General features: G+C 39.3%; 1 non-coding gene across 1 annotated transcript; it reads right to left on the bottom strand.

Annotated features, from left to right (window-relative positions):
- Positions 1-5,516: 5,516 nt before the first annotated feature.
- TRNAP-AGG lies at positions 5,517-5,588 on the bottom strand. Its single transcript has one exon. It is a non-coding gene; the product is annotated as a tRNA-Pro (tRNA).
- Between the last annotated feature and the right edge of the window lie 1,037 nt (positions 5,589-6,625).

Genomic DNA, 6,625 nt, shown 5'->3' with positions numbered 1-6,625 from the left:
ACTACTTCACCTTATATGCTATTACCTTCTTTCATTCAATCTGGAAGAGTAAAGAAAAGCAAAGAGATAGTGAAACCGGAACCCTCTTGAACTCTTTCCCTCGGTCAAGCTAAATTCATTCATTCTCTCCTGAACCTGAACGGAATGCAAGAAGAATCAGACACTCTTTCACTCGGTAAAACTAAATGAATTCAATCCTCTCCCTCTTTCTTGGTCTCACTGCTTTGCTCCTGAACCGGAAGTCAAGACTGAAGCAAGACAAGATTCATTTGAAAGATTAATGAGACAGAACTACTTACCTGATTGAAGAGGGTAAATTGGACGATTATATTCTTCTTTTCCTCTCCTATAAGTAAGCAAATGAAAGGATGTTCGAAAGATTAATGAGACAGAACTTCACTCCTCTTCCTATTCTCTCGTGAACCTCTATTCTCTGAGCTACTTCATTCTCTGAGCTACTTCATTCCCTTTGCTCCTTTCTTTGACTATCCTTTAGAGCCGGGAAATGAGATGAATTCGACTGCAGATATATATACTAAACCAGGAAGGAAAGACCGAAGCAAGACAATGTGTTCCGTTCTTTAAGTCATGTTTGATTCATTCTCTTTTACTGTGTTTTCAGGGAAGTGTTGAAAGGAAAGACGAGACTCTCTATGAATGAGAGAGAACTCAATCACAAGGTAAGGTAAACTAGGTAAGCTGGATGAAAGGGCAAGCTCCGGAACCAGATTGAACTCAAAGACTCTCCGACGAAAGAAAGATTAATTCACCTATTGATTGAAACACTGATCTTTCTCATTCATCGGATTGGAACATTGACCTCGGTCTCTTCTCGCTACTTACTCCTCTTCCTATTCTCTCTATTTTATTACCTGTCTTCGTCTGAGCTCCTTATACTCCCTGACGAGATTGAACTGTAGAAGAAAGATGAATGTTTACTCCGGAACCTGACGAAAAGATAGAGATGAATGAAACTGAACCCCGGAACCTCTCCAACTCGTCTTCGCTCCTCTCTCTCTGTCTTAGCCTTTGCTAGCTTTCTTTTATTCCCTTCTTTCACTATAACCGAGGTAAGTAAATAGGTGTTAGCATCTTATGGTATCCTTACTGCTTTCTTATACAGGAAGAGGTGTGTCTTTCTTTCTTTCTCCTTCACCTGATTGAACTCGGTAAACTCATTCACCTATTTATTCAAAGACGAGGTAAATAGAAGGGAGGGAGTCGAGTAAGCGTCTTCATTGATTGAAGAAGAAAATGAAAGATGAATGAGACAGAACCTATTACAGTGATAGAATAAATGAATTAACAGACAGGAGAGCAACTTACTCCTATGCATTCGCCTTTTCTGATAGTCCCCGTAAGAAAGATGAATGAGAGTTCAGACTCAACCTCCTTCTCCTACTGATTTCATTCATGAGACTTATTGTTCTGTTATTCATGAACTGTAAACACTCAATCAACTCCTTATGACTGAGAGTGAACCTACTGATTGAACTACTGAACCTGCCGAGTCGAGTAAATTCATTAATTAGCTATTTCACCCTGCCCCGATATGACCGAAAGCGTAACTACTGAATGAAACCCTTCCCGAAACCTAAACCTATCCCTTACGGTACGGTCTCTTCTCTGTTCTTTCACTGTAAACTCATTAACCTCTTCCTATTTATTCCTTCAAAGACAAGGTCAAAGAAAATGAAAGGATGTTCGCTTCGCTCCCTCTGGAGCCTTTGACTCGATTCCCTTCCCTTATTTATTGAGGTAAACAGGAGGATGATTCTTTTCACTCTTTTACGAGGTAAATGGAATAGGTCTTTGTCGATCTCTTCTCTTTGCTTGAACTGTAAACAAACTCATTAACCTCTCCCTACTTATGAACCTTTGCCTTTGACTGTCCCTATCGGTCGAGCTACTTACTTACTCCGGAACATGAGAGGAAAGCCGAAAGATTAGCTGCTTTACTCTCGAGCTACTTATATGAGATTCCCTTACCTGTAAACACTCAACTCAAGTAAGATTCCTTCTCCTTCACCTCTTCTTCTTTTACAGTTAGTTCAATTAGGGAGAGTAGTAAATTCATTAGCTTAGCTGCTTTACAGGGGAGTCAAGAGAAAGATCAGAGCTAAGATTCCCAGTTCAAGAAAAGGGCTACTGACCCTTCACCTCGTAAACTCGGTTTCACAATTTCATTTCATTCACCGTACGGTTGAACAATTGCATTTCATGAACCTATCGGTTTCACAATTGCATTTCCTGAACCTATCGGTTTCACAATTGCATTTCCTTCACCTACCTATTTATTTACCTCGTGAAAGAAAAGAAGACTATCGATTCCTTCTCCTTCACCTATTTCTCCTCTCACTACTTACTCATTCAGCTTTGACTCCATTCTCTGACCTAACAAAGATTTGCTTGCTCCCCGGTAAAAGAAAAAGAGAAAGACTCCTTGCCTTATTCCTTCTCCTTCACTACTGAACTAACAAGGTAAAGCATATTCAATAAATCCTTCTTGCTTGAATGAAGCTATTTCTTCTTTCTCCGGAACCTTATATTCTATGACCGTTACTTTCCCGTCGAGTAACTGAATGAAAGAAGGGAGATGCAACATTAATCAGACTTGTAAGTGAAGGGGGAATCACTGAATTAGCTTAGCTGCTTTACAGGAGGGAGAGGAAAGACGACGAAACCTTCTCCCTCACCTCTCCAACTCGGTTGAACAATTCCATTTCCCGAACTTGATTAAACTCTTAAGGACCTTTTATTCTACAATTCTACCCTCTCCTTATTTTTTGGGATAAAATCCCTATTTTTGGGGCTCTTTTCGACTGAGGTAATGTTAAAGGAAAGAGAGAGACTGAGAGTGAACCGGATTGAATGAATTTACTCGACTGCCTGTAAGAAAAGAAGAAGAAGAATCAGAGAATGAAAGAAGGGAGACTGAGAATGAGAGTGAACTGGAAGTTCAGACTATCGAAAGCCGCTAATTCAATTCATTTCCTCTCTCTCCCCTCACTGTAAAAGAATCAACCTCAACCCTTCACCTCGTAAACTCGGTTTCACCATTGAATTTCATTCACCTCCTCTTAAGGTTAAACCATTGAATTTCATTCACCTCCTCTGTCGGTTGAACCATTGAATTTCCTGCCCCTGATTGAACTGTAAACAATTCAATTGCCTTATGCATTCTCCTTCCCCTGATGGAACAGTAAGCAAGGGGGGAAAGCCAAGCCGCTAATGCGTCCCTCTCTCTCCTCTCCCTATCGGTAAAGTCCATTGCCTGAACCTGATTTAACCTATTTACCGAGTGATTGAGTGAACGAGAAGGAATAAGGAGTCTTTCCTTCCTAATTCTCTCGTTCAAGAAAAGAGCTACTTCATATACTTTACCGCCTCGTTCAATCAATCCATAGGACAAAGAAAGTCAATCCTTCAGATGAATGAGAGTGAACTGTCAGGATGAGAATCAGGTCAAGCTCAATCACCGGAACCTATTTCTTCTTTCACTGATCCCTTATTCATCAAGGAAAGTCAAGACTATCGATGAATGAGAGTTTACAGTAGGGGAGAGGAAAGAAATGCCAGAAAGATCAGCTCCAGAACCAGAACCTTCTTTCTCTCCTTCACTTGTCCCAGAACGAGGTAAATAAATAGGTGTTTGAATCTTCTGTCCTGTCCTTTATAGTCGAGAAAAGAAAAGAGATTAAGCGAAGCGACTGACTGAACTTGAGAGGAAATGAATGAAAGACGAAAGAGTCATTCTCTGGAACCTTTACAGGAGGGGGAGTAAACGAAAAGAGATGAATGAGAGTGAAGACGAAAGGAACTGATAAACTCAATCACTACTAAACGAGAACCTGATTGAACAATTCCATTGTTGTAACCTCGTCCGGGCTCATTCAGAAAATGCCCTCTTATGCGCGAGACGAAAGAAGAAGAAATTCAGGAGTTAGCTGACAGGAAAGGAAAGACTGAAGCTCAAACCTGGACTATTCTTCTTTCAGAAGGTAAAGGTAAAGCAGCTTCGCTCATTCGCCTCGTAAACTCGGTCTCACTCGCTCCCTTCTTTTACTCGGGTTGAACGAGAACTCTGGCTTCTTTCACTCCCCCTACAACTATCAGTTTGCTTTGCTCCTCTCGCTATCGGTCTGTCTGGTCTCATAGGCTCCTTCACCTTCTTTCTTTCTTTAACTGTAAGGACGGACTGTTAGATAAAACCTTTGTTTTTTCCTTATTTAGATTCACACGTTTACATTTAATTTCCCTTTGACCATTTGACAAACACATCGAATGGATTGGCGAATTCTTAGACGTCAATTTTCTAGGAAGTGGCACAGATTCAGTTGGCCACTCTCCACCCATTTTTAGGATAGATTGTATTTAAATAGGAAATCTGTTTACAGGATTTAACATCCGGATTTTGAAGAGCAGTCAAAACTTTTCAGTCCTTCTCTATCTCTTATTTTACGCATTTTATCTCTCTTCCAACAACCTCCTGTCGACAATATCCTCTCGGTGTTTTCCCTGGCCGATTATTGAAATCCAACAAGTGGTATCAGAGCCTCGTTGAAGCGATCGGTAGTATACCATCACAGAAGAGCCAACCTATCAACAATCAAGTTGAATAGCTCAAGTGGTTAGAGCGTCGACCTAATAACACACAAGTCTTAGGTTCGAGTAGAAGAAAATGCAAAGCGCAAAAATAAATACATCGTGGGGCCCATCTCAAGCAGGCTCGCTCACTCCTCCACGCCGCCAAGTGCCGGCATCTCCATCACCACCACGAAGAGGCCGTGGCCGACATCGTGATGACGGGCGTCGAGTAGTTGTTGAGCGAGTGATCAGAGAGACAACGATCGCCGTCGTTCAGTACCCGATGTTCACAAGGTCCAACTACAACGAGTGGGCCTTGTTGATGCGCATTAACCTACAGGCGCAAGGGTTATGGCACGCTGTCGAGCCAGAGGAAGGAGAAACAATCGAGTACCGGGAGGATCGGCTGCTGGCGTTCGCCGCCATATTACGATCTGTGCCCCCAGAGATGCTGGCTTCACTTTCCACCAAACGCACCGCACAATCGGCCTGGGAAGGAATCAAATCCCGTCGGGTCGGTGTACAGCGAGTGCGGGAATCCAACATCGAGCAACTGCGGAAAGAGCTCTCGGAGATTCGCTTTAAGGATTGTGACAATAGATGACCTATTTGATAACTAAATCATTTTATTTATCATTTTATTTATTTATTTATTCTTTCAAGAATCGAACTTGAGACCTCTTGCACCCAAGGGAAGAATCATACCACTGGACAAAATGCCCTTATTATTGGCTATATATTAAGTTGTTTATGGAATTTATCATCATTATTTCATTTGCTAATGAAATCCATGAGAAATTATTATTCTAGTATAAGTTTTAGTTTGATAGTTCCATTTGAGACATAGAGCATTATCATGAAATGATAATATACACTAGGTTCCTGTTGAATTGCTTTCTCTAAGGCTGATTTTTTGAGAAATGAACATAGGGGCATTCCGAGAATTGAACTCGGGACCTCTCGCACCCTAAGCGAGAATCATACCACTAGACCAAATGCCCTTTCTAAAAATAATGCAACATTTTTAACTCCTACTCAATATATTTTTTTCTCTCAAGTTTGAAATCTATTTTCTTGAGCGGTTGTTGGACTATAAAACAAAAAGTTATGATCTAGTATTTTACTTGTAAGTAAGGCATGTAATATTGAATTGTTCTAATATGCAAGTGTTATCGAATAAACTACAACCCAAGAAATGAATCAAACTAATCAATTTGGGTTGGGTTGGATTTATTCGACTCAGTTCATCAGTTTGTTTGATTTAATTCTTTTATTTTGCTTCGTATGACAAGAAAATGAAGTTATATTGAATGTACCATAGTTTGATTTATGACAAACTCATGAAATATAATTGCATTAATAGTACTAAGAGTTGGAGTCTATAAACATTTCATGAACTTAAGTGCAACTCATGCTTCATTAAAGACGAGATAAACTTTAGTTAAGTAACTGGAACTTTAAATTACTTCATGTGGAGCTTCAATTACTCTATGTTAGCTACTATCTTTAGGATTTACTAATTGGACACGAGTTCTTGGATTTAGGGGATTGTTTTATGTAATTTTCAACTATAACTTATGTTTTCAAAATTTTAGGTCATAATTTAGGTAGTGGTTGTATATTATGGATGAACACTAGAGTTTCTATCCCGTTCACCACAACTACTCTAGGTTTTGTTTGAAGGCTATAATTGTCATTTATGTTGTATGGCAATAAAATTTGTTTAGATAAAATTTTAGTTAAAGTTGCATATTTTACTTCTTGCGAGTAAAAAAATTTTCTTAGCATAATATGAATTTAGTTGCAAGAGTTATTAGGAATAAAATGGAGAAATAAATTTTCTTTAAAATAATAAACAAACCCAAGTTCATCTTTGTTGTCGTCTAATTGTGATTTTTCAAAAAGCTAAACTAATATGAAATATCAAGGTAAATCAAGAATATATCCTACACGTCATTCAAGATGACATTAAAATGGAGTTAAATTGAACGCAGTTTTAGTTTCATGTCTAGCATAATTGTATTAATGATATTAAAGA

The sequence above is a fragment of the Cucurbita moschata genome, unplaced genomic scaffold (assembly GCF_002738365.1).
Source record: "Cucurbita moschata cultivar Rifu unplaced genomic scaffold, Cmos_1.0 Cmo_Scf00097, whole genome shotgun sequence".
Classification (NCBI taxonomy): Eukaryota; Viridiplantae; Streptophyta; class Magnoliopsida; order Cucurbitales; family Cucurbitaceae; genus Cucurbita; species Cucurbita moschata.
Note: the sequence above shows the minus strand (reverse complement) of the source record. Positions and strands in the feature narration are given on the sequence as shown.